The sequence below is a fragment of the Rattus norvegicus genome, chromosome 6, assembly GCF_036323735.1.
Source record: "Rattus norvegicus strain BN/NHsdMcwi chromosome 6, GRCr8, whole genome shotgun sequence".
Lineage (NCBI taxonomy): Eukaryota > Metazoa > Chordata > Mammalia > Rodentia > Muridae > Rattus > Rattus norvegicus.
In genome coordinates, this window is record NC_086024.1 from 13,157,218 (window position 1) to 13,174,738 (window position 17,521).

Genomic DNA, 17,521 nt, shown 5'->3' on the forward strand with positions numbered 1-17,521 from the left:
TTTGGACCGTCATTGACAATGAATTCCTTTAAATCATCTAAGAAAACATGTGTAATCCACTGGGAATCTCAAGGCAGTGAGTCATCGCTCTCCTTGTCCCCCTCAAATTCCCATCTCTTATGTAAGGCTGAGTCACTCTTCACGAGGTCCGTTAGCTGCAGGAAAGAAGCGGAAAGCTCTCAAGATGTGTGCGTGTGCATGTACTCGTGTGTGTGTGTGTGTGTGTGTGTGTGAGTGTGTGTGTGTGTGAGTGTGTGTGAGTGTGTGTGTGTGTGTAGGGGGAGGGATGATGGCTGTAGCTCTGAGGGGCCAGCAGCACAGGACCCACATCCTCCAAGGTCATAATCTCTGCTGTTTCTGCTTCGTTTTCTACACTGGGGGGGCATCTGATTGAATTTGTAAGGTGAACTGACACTGTCAGAGGTAGGCAGAGGGTGTCCCTGCCCCAGTCCCACATGCCCTCTGGGAAGGCTTGGGAGCTGCACCTGTGCTCTCTGCAGGGTTCATAGTGGACAGGACAAGTTCGGGGTCAGCTTGCAGGTCCGAGCCATGGCTAATGCTGGCTTTCTCATAACGATGTGGGGGAATCCAAGAGAATGGAGACCAGAAAGGGCATTCGGGGGAGTAGAATGAGGGAGCCCAGTCCTTGGATGATGAGGTGGTTCACTGGGAGCTGACCGTAAAATTGTCACACAGGCATCAAGCAGATAAAGGGAAAGTCATCCCCAAAGGGGACAGAATGAGACGGAGGCCAGCATGACTAATGGAGTCAGTGTAACATGTCTAGGCTAAAAGAACAGTGCAGGAAAAGAGCTGGTCCCTAGTCATGAGTTCACATCCTTTTCATTGGGTGGGGACAGGGGTGCTGGCTGAGTCCCCAGCAATGAGCCTGTTTCTGTTGGGGAGGTGGCTGCCTTAGATTGCCAACCACCTTTAATGGACACTGTCTTTTTCCTGAGGCCAGGTATGCAGGACTAGCTTCCCAAGAACAGCGTCTCCTGGGAAAAGGGGTGGACAAGTACTCAGGGTTCAATACAGCAGTCCTAGGTCCTTGTCTCAACTGGATACACACCTCCCACGACAAGAGACAACTGTCTATCAGAGGTGACAACCAGCCAAACATTCTGAAGGTCATGGAGCTATCCACTAATCACTACCCTCTTGGGGTCCATGGGCCTTCGAAGGGGCGTCCCCAACATCGCCAGAACGCTTGCCTCGTGGTTTTCTGACTTCATGACCCTCCGTTGAGATGGCCACTGACCCCATGTGCTGGTTAAGCACTTCACAGGTGGGCAAACTGCTGAAGCACCAGAGGTGGGGTTTTTTTATTTTAAAGATTTAGAAAAAACTAAAAATGGCACAACAGCGATTTTCTACACATCAAAGATTACATGTTGAAATGCTAACTTTTAGACACACTGGGTTAGATTAAAATACGGCTTTAAAAGTTAATCTCAACTGTTTCTTTTTACCTCTGGCCCCGCCTCAAGGCCCACAAAATGAAAAAAGGGAAAAAGCCAACAGAAAGATAAATGACACCAACAGAATCGTGGGGACCAAACCTCAGATGGGGGTAAGAGGTTACTGATGTCAGCAACTAGGTAAGGTGGGGTCTAAACCAGGTCTGGGCTGCACTGGATACCTTGACAATGTAGCCAATGACGATAAGGTTCTTCTGGTTTAGGAAGGTTCTTCTAGATTAGGAATCCAGGGACTGTCTTTCTTGTAAGAAGCCGTGTGAGCGCAGAGACACCCACAGACAGAAGTACACTTGGTAGAAGAAATGGAGACTGAGAGATACAGCCACAAGACAAGGAAGGGCATAGATCTACCCCCAGCCTCAGAAGCTAGCAGATGACTTGAGGAGTAGGAAGGCTTCTCCACAGCGTTCAGAGGGAGCATGGCCATACCCATATCTTGATTTCTTTCATGCAGCCTTGATGTGAAATGACTCTATTTTGTTTGGTTCTGTTGTTCTGCTTGTTTGTTTGATTGATTTTTGAGATAGGGTCTGTGTGTACCCCTGGCTGTCCTGGAACTTGCTATGTAGGCCAATCTAGTCTGGAACTGAGATCCGCCTGCCTCTACCTCCCCAGTGCTGGGATTAAAGATGTGCACCAGCACTGCCCGACTAAGTTCTATTGTTTTAAGCTACCCAGTTTGTGGTACTTCATTATAGAAACTTTTGCACTCACTATGAAAAAATACCTTATTAGTGATTTCTATGAATTGTGGAACAATAATTCAGGATGTATTGCATAGGCCGAATTGAGTTAGTGAGGTTTAGAACACAGGTGAACTGTGATCGCAACTCACATGGCTTACGTTGTGTTTCTAGTGGGCAATGCTACTCAAGGGCGAGCAACAATGTGAGATCTGAGGCACTTCAGTTGGCAGAGGGGACTGGAAGGCCAGAGGAAGTCGGGCAATTAACTTCCTTTCCACACAGAAAAGGAATCTTCGCTATCCCCGCCCCCATCACAGCATTCCCCTGACGGGCCTTGTCCAGGGAAGGCTGGGTAAGTAGGTGTCAGACAGCCACAGCCCCCGTTTCCTCGAGCTCTGCTTTCCAAGGCACTGGTTCTAGACTCTAGCTTGTTCTGCTGACTGTCGGCTGCTGTGAACAGTGTCTTGGGGTGGGTTACACAAACAGCTTATCAGTGTGAGAATGCCATGTTAGGATCCAGTTGTTGCTCAAGCTGATTAGGCACAAATCCACCTTCTGTACTCTCGTGGGTACGACAAGCATCCCACGGAGACATTCCCTGTGAGTCCTTAGCTTACAGACTTCAAGGAGCCGGGATCTCTTCTGGAGAAAGGAGTTTACATCAAAGCGGGTTCTGGTGGCCATGGGTCCTGATCCCCTCTCTCTCCTCTGACTGGGAATCAGAGAGCCTGTCTACAGGCTGTGCTATGAAACTTCTCCAGTTCCCAGAGAGATAATAAGAAAGACCCATAGCTCTGCCACATAGGCCCTGATTTCTGCTCTTCAGAGCCTCTGCATGGACGTGTTTGTGGCAGGTGCTGGGGCCATGCTATGGTCTCTCTACTCACTGCATAGGTGCCTTTCATAATAAATCCCACGTCCTAAGAATCCATCTGTGTCTCTCTGGAACCCATAGTCCAGACCTTTCCATTGTCTCCAGGGTTGGTGGGTGGAGTGAAATGTGGGGAAGAGAGAAGCCACCTGGCCTAGCCAAACCTAGTTCCCTGGTTCATGTTTTCCTTGACTGGAGTTAGGATTCAATCAACCAACTGGAGTCGGTAGTCCGGTCAAGCGGGGTGATGGCTGTCCACCCAAGCCAGGGGACTGAAGGTCAGTCACAGAATATGGAAATGGGGACGAGGTCTCCTTGGAAGCTTGCCATCCTGGAAGGGCCTATGTGTTTTCAGAGGTGAGAGTTCAAGAGGTAGAGATCTGATGGGGGATCCTACCCACTTTGAAGGGGGCCTTCTGATAAGGAGGGATATAGACCAGTCTGATACGGTAATTCTTCCAGGATCCAAGGGACCACAGAGGTGATCTTGGTCACAGAGGAAACCACTCTCCAGAAGTTCAGTCAGTTTCCTGTATAACAGCAGGACCCGCTGTCACTGCCGCTGTTAAGTCTGGTGACTTTCCTAATACTGCCACAGGTATAGCTCAGCTCACAAACCGTTCCCTGCATGAACTGCCTGGCCTCTCTGCTTCTGAGATTCTGTCCCTGAGGAGTTGGTCCTGGCTACAATTTCAGCTCACTGCAGGAGTTAGACAGGAGAACATTTTCTGCAGAGTTCTTGAGCGCTGTGAGGCTGCATGGGAGCACACGGTAGTGTAGCTGCTTCATGACCCCTGGAGATGGTGCAAGCTCTGGCCGTCTTCCTCTCTGGGCATGTGTTTGTGAGGACGCTGACTTCCTGGGACAGTGAGCTGGTGGCAGAGTGAGTGAGTGAGGCTCTAGCTCCTGAACCAGTGTAGAGTGTAAAGGGGAGGGGTCCCTGCATATGTGGCAGTGTGTGCCCATGTTCCAATAGACTTGGACGTCTGCCTACAGAGCTGAATTTTCTCCCTGGGCCCAGCTTTGGTTCTCAGGCCTCCTTAGCTTTCTCCCCCTTGTCTGTTCCTTATCTCTGGCTCTGGTGTTTAAAGAAATAAAAGAGTCATATTGAACAGTCGAGGGTGTTCCGAGCCCAGAGAGCAGTAAGCGTACAGCAGGGGATGGCGCCACCTCCACCCCTCTGGGGCTGACTTCACAGCCTGCAGCGGGTCAGAGCCAGAGGGGTTCTTGGAGACTATCATGCGGCCACAGGCTTTGCCGGGCCCCCCACCCAGCCACCTCAGCCTCAGCTTGGGGAACTGAGATTAGTTGTTTTGATAGGTGGGGGTGGTGATAGAGATGAGATTTCTCACCCCTCCCCCAGCTTCCCCCACCAGTGTTTACTTTAAATAGGAAACGGAAGGACAGGGTTTCACTTGGTCAGAAGAAAACCTGCTGCTTGCTCTGAAAGACCCTTCCCAGTAGGCAGTAGAATCAGCACTCCTGGGCGTTCTGGGGTGAGAGAGTACTCCCTGTCCCTCGCCCAAACTCCAGAGGGACCCAAACCACTGGCTCTTTTGTATCTTGGCTGTATTCCAGTTCCCATGAGGACTAACCAGAAGAAATTGACTTCTGCCCGGGCAGTGGGGAAGTAGCTGGGCCTGGGTAGGTGGGATAGCACAGGGCTGCTGACAGCTCTCCGGGCTGAGTTCACAGACCAGCCTGCCCCTGTAGGCTCAGGTGTGCACCTAGGAGGGGCCCATCTGGGGACAGATGTTTTCTTTCTGTTGTTCCAGCCCCATGGCTTTTATAATTAGTCCTAGAAAAACATTTATTTTCCTTACTTCAGTTCTTTGAAAAAAATCAAGATTGGCTTAAACACAAAGTCATCATTTGGGTCTTTTGAAGGTAGAAAAAAAAGGGAGGGGGAGGGAGGGAGGGAGGGAGGGGGAGAGAGAGAGAGAGAGAGAGAGAGATGACCTTTTGAGAATAATGCTTCATTTCCACAATCGGCCTCCCACCCCCATAGTTCCCAGCTCCTCTTGCTTAGGGGAATGAGATTAAAGCTGAAGATAACAGCCCTGTGTTTCAAGGCATTTCCCCAAGGGCCCAACTGCTTGCAAGGCCTCTGAGGAAACCTTGGCCAACCTCCTGGCTCCAGCAGCTGGCCTCAAAACCAAGGCTGCCGGTCCTGTCCCGGAAGCCTGTGAGTCCCCAAGACGGCAAGAGGCTGCACTCTGTGCAGATCACCCTGTGGCTTAAAGGCCTGGCTGCAGCCCTGGGCCTGCCTCAGCCACACTAGAAGCTAGTGTAAATGAGCACATTTGCCTCGTGCAGACTTCGTTTTTTTCCTGAGGAATTGTATTCTCCTGGGGGCGTTAGCAATCAAAAGTCATTGCCCCTATGGGGGGTGTGTGTGTGTGGGGAGGGGTACAACTCTTCCCCACCTGAAATTTGATAATTAATTGGTGGCTGCTGTCCTCTAGGTTTTAGCCATCCCATGGTGTTAGAGGTTTTAGCCAAATGTTAACTCCTTTGGCCCCAAGGTAGAGGGCAGTGGCTCTCCTAACAGCATTTTACTCTACAAGGCCCCAGGGGTAGTTTGCACAGAAGCTCCTGTAGGTTTCATCAGCAGAGAAAACAATTGTCAGAGGTGTATTAGGTACAGTTCAGGTCTGGGGGAAAAGAGGGAGTCTCAGTCTAGACAAAGGGCAGGTTGGAGAACATTAGTCCGGAAGCCTCAGGACCGGAGATCTTGACAAAAGGGCAGCCAGAGTGGAATGTGTGGCTCTACCAAGGCCACGTGTCAAGGTGTGGGACAGAGGGAGCCAGACACCTCATCAGACACGGGATCACCGTGGCAGGAGAACAGGTAGGCCCCAGGCTGTTCCAACTGAGCTGAAGCAGTTAGGAGAGCAACTGTTTACCAGGGCTGGCCCACCCCTCCAGTTCAGTGTATTCCTCAGTTTCTACTGCGGTGGCAGAAGACGGGGATTCTGACGTACAGGGGAAGAAGACACCCACAGGGACTGTGCAAATAGCACAAGGCGGCACCCACTTCAGAAGGAGGGACTGTTATGGGACCACCAGCTAAGCCTCACCAGCTGAGTTCTGTCTTGGGCCACAGAGGCAGGTTTACTGCCAAAAACCAGCCTATTCCCAGTTGGCCAGGCTGGTCTGCCTCCTGGGGAGATCTAGAAAGTTCTTGGCAGACTGAGGCTGCCTTGGGAGATGGTGGCTGGCCCTTTCCCTCTTGCTTGTGTTCGGGATTAACATGTAGCCCTTGAACCCTTTTCATTTTTCTACTGAGATGGAAACTTGGCCGGGGACCAAGCCTGGATGTGTTTGCAGAATGGCTGGGCTCAGGCCCAGCGCATAGTAATCATGGTCGTATTCGAGATGCTGGCTCATTGGGCATTAGAACTTCGGGACAGGGTTACCAGGCAGAGAGAGACTGAAGAGAGGGCTCCCACCCTTGTCTTTCTGTTCCTTGGTTTTCCTGTTAAAATGGTGGGATCAGCTTGTAGGCCCTGGCTGGCCTGAGAGTCTAGACAGCTTGAGACTGTGACCTTCCGTGCACACAGGTCAGTGAGGTGGGAGGCTCCAGGACTGCCTCATCAGCCTGAATATGTCCTCACAGGACACACAAGGCCAGGCAGGGAGCCTGAGCCACCACAGAATGGTTAGGATGCCTCTATCCTACAAAGGGGAGTTCTGGATGTAAGGCAACAGAGTGGGGTGGAAATGTTTTGAGAAAGGTCTAAGTGGAAGGGTGGCCAAGACCACCTTCACGGGCTGCCTTATGGGTGAGGGCAAGGCTGCCCCTGTTCGCCATCAGCCCCAGGCTGGGGCTGCCCCTGTTTCACCTTATCCACACTTTAGGTTTGAATGAAAAATAAAAATAAAAAGGAAAGGACATGACTGGCCCAGATATGGTGGAGGAGAAAGTTTACTGTAGATGTGATGGGAGACAAAGGCAGAGGCAGTGACATCTGAGAAAGAATGTGAACAGACTGAGCTAGGCAAAGTGAGGAGAGGGGAGCAGGGGAGCAGGGGAGTGAGAGGGGAGAGGGAGGGAGAAGAGGGTAGGAAGGGAGAGGAATAGGGAGAGCAGGGAGAGGCTAAGGACAGGGGAGATAAATTGCTGACTAAGAGGGGTAGCCTGGACCAAGAGCCTAGCCAAGAAAGTAGATGAAGAAAGACCAGGTAACCGCAATGGTTGGATTATCTACCGAAGGGCAGCTGGAAAAGGGCAGCTCGGTGCCTGAACTGGAGAAGTTTAGGGTGGGGGCAGGGTGTGCGGCTAGAGGTGCCTGCTGTACCTGAGTGTGCAGGATGCTGGAGGCCAGGTCTGCTTTGATATATCAAACAGGTGACTCAGCTTGTTTGTCCCAGGAGTGAGTCCAAACAAGGTTGACGTTACCCCCACCTCCACCCAGTCAGCCTGGGGGTTTCCCTTCCTCTCCCACCCTGCTCTCCATGTGTCTTTCACTGTCTCCCCCAGCAGCTTACCACTTCTCCTCATGCTTGTTAGGCTTTGTAAAGCGTTACAACTGCAGCGGGGTGGGGAGTAACTGGCGGGCGCTGCCAAGATGTCCCCCCACCCTCCAACTCCACGACCAATCACGCCGCGCAACAGCCTAGTACAAATAAGATTTATTGGGAAAGGGAGGGGAGCGGGGAACCGGAATAGGATAGAGACAGAGAAAGGGAGGGGACTTGGGGTAACAAGCATCATCTTATACGCCTGGCTCGCACCTGGCGGCAGATGATGACGTAAGCTGTTGCTAGGTAGCTGTTGGGCGGAGCCTAGCGGAATGGTAGGCCAACATCTGTGGTTCTTCAGAGACTTAGCAGAGAAAGGATGGCTTGGGAGGCAGGCAGACTTGCCTCTTTCAGCATCAGGCTTCTCTAATGTTGGAACAAGGGACAGCTCACCACAGTGCTCTGGAAAGATGGATTAGGAGCCTTCTCCCTTCAAAGCATGCTTGGGTTTGGTCAGAATGTTCTTTTTAAAGTTATTAATTAATTAATTAACATCCCGACTGCAGTTTCCCCTTCCTCCTCTCCTTCCAGCCCCCCTCCCCGACTCCGCCTCCATTTCTTCTCAGAAAAGAGCAGGCCTCCTGTGTCTTGTGGATATCAACCAGCCTTGGCATATCAAGTTGCATTAAGATTAGGGGCATCCTCTGCTATTGAGGCTAGCCGAGGAAGCCCTCTAGGAGGAAAGGGTCCCAGAGGCAGACACCAGAGTCAGAGACAGCCTCTGTTCCTGTCAGGAGTCCCACATGTTCAGAATGTTCTGACACTCAGATATTTGAAATACACAGGGTTGGACCAGTGTGGTCTGGGAGCTACCGCTGGGCCCGTAAACTCTCAGGAGGTCCAGCTCTGCAGAGAAGACACGGAACGAGACCATTTTCATCCTCACAGCACCAATAATGTGATTTGCAGGGGCACTTGGGAGCTGTAAATACAACACATGTGCTCAGAGGAGCAATTCGTCTCACCCCTGCAATGCAAACACCTTGTACACACAACTCACTGCAGAGAGGGATGCTAGGATTCTTCCTCAGCGGCTTTTCAGGCCTCTGGGTTTCTATTACTGGTTTTTCCAACTCCACGTGTGGCCTTTCTTGTCCCCTCAGCTGCACTTAGCAGAAACAAGGGATTCAAACACCACTGTGCCTGAGGAAGAAGGGAATGGGAACACAGAAGTAGAGAGACATTTTGCTACTTGTTGAGACCTAAATAAAAGTAGTTTACAGGCTTGCACTGTAAAGTCGAGACAGAGAGAAGAGGGCATGTTAAATATTGGCCAACAGCTCGGGAGGCTGTAGGGGGGACTGGGAAAATCACTTGGTCCTCAAGGGAGCCATGAGTGTCACAGCCGAGGAGAAGACCCTGACTCTGAATATCTTGGCTTGCAGGACCTAGGCCTTGAGACGGGGGAGAACTGAGGCTTCCGTCAGGGGCAGGGGATCAGTTTCACATGGAACTTCTCGGGTTTCTTGAAATTGCCTCGAAAAGAAGCCTGCTGCCAGGTGCCAGGTTGTGAGTAACACCTGGGAGGCAGAGGCGGGCAGATCTCTGAGTTCCAGGCCAGCCAGAGCTACACAGGGAAATCCTGTTTCTGGGAGGAGGGGGAGGGGGAAGAGTGAGAAATTCATGTATATGATCATATGTGAAGTTCACTAAGGTTGTTGGACCACGACAATGGCCTCAGACTTGGTGGCTTACGGCAGCAGAAGTTAGTAAACCATAGTACCTAAGCAACCCGACTCAAAAATAGTTAGATGTGGTAGTGCACACCGCCAGTCCTTGTAGTCAGGGGACAGGAGCAGAGGGTCCAGATGGAGGCCAGCCTGGGCTGTGAAACCGTGTGTGTGTGTGTATGTATGTGTGTGTATGCGTGTGTATCTCCGTGTGTGTGCGTGTGTGTGCATGTGTGTGTGTATCTCTGTGTGTGTGTGCATGTGTGTGTGTATCTCTGTGTGTGTGTATGTGTGTGTATCTGTGTGTGTGTGTGTGTGTGTGTGTGTGTGTTAGAAGGGAGGGACTATATGTGCTCTGTGAGTAGAGGCACTTCTGTGTAGGCATGAGGATCTGAGTTTAATCTCCAGATCTCAAGAGATAGGACAATTCCTGATGTTGTCTTCAGATTTCCCATTGTGTCACATGTGTTTACCTTCTGTCTTAGTTAGGGTTTCCATTGCTGTGAGCAGACACATGACCAAGGCAACTATTATAAAAGACAACATTTAATTGGGGCTGGCTTACAGGTTCAGAGGTTCTGTCCATTATCATCAAGGCAGGAGCACAGTAGTGTCTAGGCAGGCATGATGCAGGAGGAGCTGAGAGTTCTACATCTTCTGAAGGCAAACAGGAGAAGACTAGCTTCCAGGCAGCTGGGACAAGGGTATTAAAGCCCACACCCACAGTGACACACCTACCCCAACAAGGCCACACCTCCTAATAGTGCCACTCCCTGGGCCAAGCATATTCAAACCATCACACTTGAGCACGCATGCACACACAGAGACACAGTCACAACACACACACACATAGACACCCTCACACATACACACACACACACACACAGTCAAACACAATACACATACATATACACACATGCATATACACACATATACACACATATTCACATACAAACATATGTGCATACATGCATACACATATACACACACTGAAACACATATATACACATGCATATACACACATACAATCATATACATGCAAATGCACATATACACACATTTACACAGGTATACCCACATGCATACACACATACATACATGTACATATGCACACATGCACACACATACATATGCACATACACACATATATATATATACATATACACATATATGCATGCACACACACATGCACAGATGTACACACACATGCATGTATGAGTTTGTATGTATACTTGAGCACAGATCAGAAGAGGCACCATATTGTCTGGGACTAGAGCTACAGGTGGTTATGAGCCACCCTACATGCATGCTGGAAACCAAACTGTGGTCCCCTGAAAGGACAGTCAGTGCCTTTAACCCCTGCACTGTCTCTGCTGCCCCACATTTGATTCTTAAAGTTAACATTTGTCACAGGCATTCTTTCTTTTTCTCTTTTCTCTTTTGTAAACTTCTCTTTAAAGGTTGTTTGCACTCCATCCAGCGGAGAGGACACAATTCAGGTAACCATCTCCCCACTCTAATGCATTCAACCTTAACTTTTAAGTTGTGTTGTGAGGATTCGTGTGTATGCACAAAGGCCTTCCCACAGTTTTGAATTCTTGCCATACTTTCCCGGGGGTAAAATTACTGTGGATGAGAACAAACGTTTTTATAGTCTTCACTATCTGTCACCATATCATTCTCCTTGAGCATTGCAAGGAGGGATGCAGGCCCTGGCAGCACACCCGGCCGGCTAGTTCATCAGGCTTCCCTGGGGGTGTGTCGGCTCGAACACTTCTTCCTGTTTAGCTCTGCGTTTGTCAGTGATTAACAAGCTGGGACAATTTTCTGTGAATCTGTCTACAGATTGTAATTTGTTTTATGTAAATTGCTTCATCATTCCTGCCCCTGTTTATAAAAAGCCTGTGGGCTTGTAATTGTCAGCTCGCATGATGTCCTACCTGAAAACACTTTAGAAAGGAGATAACATACAAACACATATATGCACGCATATACAACATATGTAGACATACACATGTACATATATGTATATGTGCACACACACGAAGATGTTCTACTTAAAATGTTCTGAATATTTGGCCCCCCTTTTCTTCTTTTTTTCTTTTTTTTTTCAGAGCTGGGGACCGAACCCAGGGCCTTGCGCTTGCTAGGCAAGTGCTCTACCACTGAGCTAAATCCCCAACCCCTGGCCCCCCTTTTCTTGAGACACGGTTTCTCTGTGTAGCACTGGCTGTCCTGAAACTTGCACCATGGACTGTGCTGACCTTGAATTCAGCCTCTGCCTCCCCAGTGCTGGGATTAAACCTGTGCTACCACCTCCTGCCTTGCCTTTCTAGATTCCTTCTTTCTCCTGCTTTGTCTTGAGACAGGATCTATCATGTACCTGAGGCTAGCCTCGAACCGTCTCAGTAGCTGAAGAAGACCTGAGTGATTCTGGTCCCTCTGCTTCTATCTCTTGAGTGCAGAGATTATGTGTACTGCCAAGCCCTACTTGCAGTCTGAGTTCTCAAATCCAGAGCGTTGTGCGTGCTAGGCAGACCCTCTACCAGCTGAGCCACACTCCAGCTCCGGCCATTTCCCTTTTTAAATACAAAGACTTAGCATTGCTTTGTAGTCAAACCTGCTGCTCTTCCCTCCTGACTTAATCATCCACTCCTAAGTATAATAAATGTTCTTTCTGTTGAAGGCACGAGACTTTCTCGGCTCCACTTGGCTTTTAAAAAGCATGGAACTCTAGTTCATGAAGGATGTCTCTGTAAAAACTGCCTTGGCTTGAGGAAGAGGCCATCCACAAACCCCTGTCTCCGAGACGAGACGGGAACTGCTGTGTATCCCAGACTGGCTTCAACCTTGCAATCCTGTGTCACCTCCCAGGCACCGCCAGGTTGCACCGCCACACCTGGCTAAGGTGTAAGTTTCCCAAACTCTGGAGTTTCACCAGCCTGGATCCCTTGTTTGCTTTGAGGACTTGGCCCAAACATGATCGTGTGCATCAACTACATGCCTAAGAAACAGATAACACAGACCTGGAAGACGTATCCCAAACCATGTAGGCCTCACCTTTCTCTAGGATAATGGAAACAGTTGTGGTAAAGGTGGGAGTCAGAGTTGGGTCTGAACTCTGGCTGTGTGTGACCCTCTGCCAATGTGTCAGACCATGCCTGACCAACAGCTTTGTGGGGAAAGTATGAAGCATGCGAAGAACATCCCCCAACAGTACTTTCTCTGCTCTGAACCGCTTGGGGGCCCTCGGACAAGCCTTGTGAGCAAAGGTTGCTCTGAACCCCCTTCCCTACAGATCGGAGAGGCTCCCACACAACAGTGCAGTGTCTACAGGGCCGAGGAGGCCAAGGACCAGCAAAGCTGAACAGCAGAGAACTGAAGGCTCTCAACCTTCCTACTGCTTCAGCCATTTAACATAATTCCTCATGTTGTGGTGACCCCCAACCATAACATTATTTCTGTTACTACTCATAACTGTAATTTTGCCACTGTAGTGAGTAATAAGGCAAATACCTGATATGCGGGATATCTGGTATGGCAACCCCTGTAGAAGGGATATTTGACCCCGGAAAGGGTGGTGACTCAGAGGTTGAGAACCATTCCACTGTCCCTGTGTTTGTCTGCCGCCTCAGCTCTTCAGCCTCCTGTGTGTAAAACGCAGCTAGTTCTCCTGCTTAAGGGTTCTTTGATGATTAAATGAAAGGCTCCACAAAGGTCATGGAAAACTCCAGAGGTAAGGGAGAGGAAGGTCCTGGCCTGCTTGCCCTGTTCCTCCCTCCACTGGGGACACAGTTGAAGCTTCTGTGCAAATTCAGAGAGGCTCCCACTTCCCACGGTCTGCTCCTCAGGAAAACCACACAGAAACTCTGTAAAGGCCCCTTGTGCCCATGGCTTGCCCATCAGGAAGCCTGGGGCTTGGCTGAGGCCCCAGGAAGCTGAGCCTGGAGGTGGCCCACACCTCAAATGCAGCTGGCCTAGTTTGGGGCAGCTTCTGATGTCTGATCAGAGAGTCTCAGGTTATTCAGGTGTCCCCATGGCACAGATGTGAAAGTCAAGGCAGAAAGCCAGTTAGCAGAGTGGTAGCATTTCAGCTGGGGGTCCTGGCTTTTAGTCCAGAGTCGCCATAGCAGCATCCCCTTGGGAAACGATCTCTGGTCCTTCTACAGAATTCTTCTCTACTGCTCGGTGTCGGTGGATTAGAGCGTTTGGCAAGCATGGCGTAGCAGGGGTGCCTCCACAGTTAGGAGGGTGTTTCCTGAGGCTAAGACTCTGCAGGGAGGGGAAGGAGCGCATGAAAGAAGCAGCTTGGTTGTTTGGGAGCAGCTGGGAGACTACGTGGGCAGTGGCCTCCAGCTGGCCCAGGTGCGTGCGTGGGGCGTGGGTGGAGCCACGTGACATCACTAAGCCACCCGGACAACTCGGCCTTTGAAACTAAAGTTTCTCTCTCTTCTAACTTGAAAAGAAAAGGAAACCAGAAACCACCCTGCTCCCTCCAAGGTCTGAGAAGCTGGCCCTCAATCCCGGTTGCACAGCACAATGCCTTAGGCTGTTTCTGCAAGCCTTTGAGGGATGACATGAGGACCTGGTGAATTGAGGACCCATAGGTGTGTGGTGGGGGAGGGGGCAGCAGCGTTTCTGAACACTTCTCTGAGCAGCCCCGAGACCCTCCAGGGTGGAGACCATGTATAATCTCCTCTCATGCTGCCCAGGCTTCCTTCCCGGGGAGGCTTCCAGGAGCGTTTCAGCTCCTCCAGCTTTCCTCATTAATCTTATCTGCTGTCTCACAGGTGCTGTCCTGGGTCCTCTGAGGAGTATTTTCTGAATATGAAGTGTCTGCTTTCTTCAAAGCTTGTCAGCTAGAGGCCCTGCTAGGGCCCTCCAACCCAGTGGCGAATCGCCTGTGACTGACTGTTTCTGTTCTCAGAGCCACGTGCATCACCTGACCAGGGTGAAGGGGTGGAAGGCAGACAGTACGCCTCTCTTGCGCTTCCCCTCCCAGTCCCCTGGCTTGCCTGGAGACTTCTGAGACACCCGTAAAGGAGAATTCATTGCCCCACCCAGTCGCACACACATTTTGTTCTGACCCAGTGGTGGTAGAGGAGACTGAATTTAAAAATATCCATTTTTATGGTGAGGATCAGTGAAGCACCATGAAGTCGATGTCATCTATAAAGTCACAGTGCAGTGGAAATTTCTGGTTTCTTTGGAGACTCAGTTGTGTCATGTGATGTTTTTCTGGAAACTGACTTTTGAGAGGATGTTTTGCTGAGAACAGACATGTGGCGGTTTTCTGGAGGCTGCCTGGTGAGAAGGCACGAGATGTTTTGCTTGAGAAGACTCGTGGTGTTTGGAAAGACTATACGTATAACCCAACAGACAGTGGGCAGGCGCTGTGTGGGTTGGTTCACCTTGCTGTTTCTGTTGATGCTCGTTTGTCCTGATGTCAGAGAGAGAAATGCACCAAGGAACTTCTGGAGGTGTTTTGGCTGCTTCTTGCTGCTTCCGAGACTTGTGCTTATCTGCAGAGCCTCGTGGTTTCTTCTGGATCGAGCTGCTACTGCTGCTGATTCCTCTGGACAATGAAGATTGGAACTGCCCCCAAAGAACTACTTCTAAATAGGTCCACATCCCCCTTGTCCTGTTAACCAACCATCTTCCCCTACCTTTGATCGGCGGGCTACAAGGGAGGGGAAGTATTTAAGAACCCTTATTAAAGTAGGTTTTGAAAAATATAAGCCTACATCGTAGAATGTGGAAGTGGCCTGGACTCCCTTCTTCAAAACACAGTACATGCTAGCACTAAGGACATCCCTAGAGCAGGCAGGACTTGGCTCAAAACCTCGACTGATCAGAAGATGGGCCATGGATGAAGGCCTACTTGGTTTTGAGTTCTTGGGAGAAGAGTATGATGGGATATTGATTTGCTGAGATGCTAAGATAACAGCCACCAGCTCCAGAGTCACTGGGACAAAACGTTATGTCGAATAGGGAAGTATTTAACCACGGTTACATCTCTTTCAGTCTTCCTGGAGGAAGAGGGTCAAGCTAGTAGGATAACAGGGGCAGGTGTGTGTGTGTGTGTGTGTGTGTGTGTGTGTGTGTGTGTGTGTGTGTGTAGTGTGTACATGTGCACCATAATCCTCTCACTGGAGCGCAATGGGCCCGAGTTTCACACCGGAGCCAGAAATTCTGTATCGAAGGATGTGCTAGCGAGAAGCAAACAGAAAGACCATGGAGGTGAATGTAAGCTTGCTTGTCATTTTACCTACAGTTATGTTTGCTAGGCCCTCACCTCCATCTACGGCATCAAGGGGAAGGCGTGTGGGGCCAGCAAAGAAATATTTCCCAAGAATCACAGGCAGTCTAGCTTACCTCATTGGATCTCCATGGATACCAGGAATCTCGAGTAGCACCCTCCATCCACATGTGTGGATGGAGGGGCAAAAAGATCGCTTAACCTGTTCAAGGTCACAAAACAAAGAAACAGCAAAGCAGAGATTTGAGCATAGGCTTGCCTGACCCTGCTGCCTCACCCTAGTGGCAGCCCTCTCCTCACTGATGCTGCAGAGATGTCCCCAAGTGTTGCAAAGAGCTGACCCTCAGCTGCTACCACTCAATGGTACCTTGTGTGACTTGGATCACAGAGGTTCAGCCAGAAAGGAGCATAGTCCTTACTACCCATCTCTGTTTTCTCTCAGCTTACTTTGGTCTCAGTTCCTGGTAACTGCTAAGGCACAACAAGAAAATGGCAGGGAAAGGGGATGTGGGCCTGAACTGGAAGGGTATCCACTCGTTCTGTGGAAACCAGACCTTGGTTAGAGATTCTGGGCACAAAAGAGGCGTTGGGATATTTTCCCTCTACAAACTTCAAATACCTCATAATTCTGGGGGGTCCTCATGCAGCTCATAGGGAAAGACCCTTAGTGGGCTTCATGAAAGGCTCAGTTGTGGGAGGGAAGGCAAGGGGTTTGAGCTAACAAGGACCCAGAAGTGACAGTGGTGCCCCTGAATCATGGAGGAGGGCCACAGGCAATCGCTGTGAGGCAGAGGACCAAGGAGCCTCTGACCTCACCTACTTGTGCTAACCTGGTTTCCTGCCTCTGGAAAGCTCTCTGGCTCCTCTTGGTGCTCTGAGTAATCACAGGGCTGTGATGTCCCTAGTATGGAACTTGTCACCGCTCTCTGTAACCCCACTTGGTGTCCATCTTCCCCTCTGCACTCTAAGTTCAGCACAGGCCAAATCTCTCTCTCTCTCTCTCTCTCTCTCTCTCTCTCTCTCTCTCTCTCTCTCTCCCCATCTATGGGGCTACAGCCTGGCATAGGATGGGCTCTTGAACTGGGCTAGAAGGCTTCACTGTGTGAGTCAAACAGGACTAGGGTGTCCAGCTAATAGCACTTCTTCCTCATCAGGGCCGACGGAGAAGGCAGGCGAGTCTGGTGGAAGAGAGTCACTGGCGGCATTTGCTGCTGCTAAAGGGTGAGAGCTGGGTGTGGGGTGGGCTGGGCTGTCGGGTGAGCTGGGGGTGGGGTGGAGAGATGGCTCGGAAGAGCATTCTGAGCTGTTGCAGAAGGTGAGGAACGGTTATCAGTACCCACACCAGGCAACTCACAACAGCTTGTAAATACATTTAAGTGTAGTTCCAGAGCACCTAAGGAAGCATTTACCACTCAGGCTCACACACAGACACATAACATAGAAAAGTAAATGAAATCTTTAATTCTTTTACATTTTTATTTATTTATTTTAGGAGGTAAGATCTTCTAACGATGACCAGGCTATCCTGGCATTCCTGGGCTAGGGCAATCCTACTGCCCCAGGCTTCCGTGTAGCAGGGACTCAAGGCTCATACCACATGCACAGTCTTACCCTGTCATAGATGTTTTGGGTTATAGGGATCAGTGGTAGGTGTGTCTGCCACCTAACCACACAGAGGAAAAGCAAGGAGGAGCCCCACCTTCACAGTAGGGCACTCTGTCCAGTGGAAGAGTCAGCCAGGTTGGAGGGTGGGCTGGGGTGTTATCTAGGGGGAAATGTTTCTATCGAAAGATGAGAAGATGAGGAGGAGGAGGAAAGAGACATCTCCACATTTGATTTGCTGGTTTGTGTGTTTGTCACTGTCCCCATGAAGGGAAGTCATTGCCCTTCTACACCCATTGTGAAGGTCTGGGGTCACCTTCTAGATGACCCACACAAATGTCTTTATTCCTTTTAAGGTTGAGCTTTATTATTTAAAATAAAATGAAGGTAAGTGGATAAAAGTTTAGCCTCCAGCTCAAAGCCTCCCC

General features: G+C 50.1%; 1 long non-coding RNA gene across 2 annotated transcripts; it reads left to right on the plus strand.

The window, feature by feature from the left end:
• Positions 1-9,232: 9,232 nt before the first annotated feature.
• Positions 9,233-14,982, plus strand: LOC120103467 (uncharacterized). Of its 2 annotated transcripts, none has more exons than XR_010052453.1 (2): positions 9,233-13,839; positions 14,023-14,982. It is a non-coding gene; the product is annotated as an uncharacterized LOC120103467 (long non-coding RNA). The 2 variants fall into 2 exon arrangements; XR_010052452.1 differs by having other exon boundaries at positions 9,233-12,968.
• Positions 14,983-17,521: the final 2,539 nt, after the last annotated feature.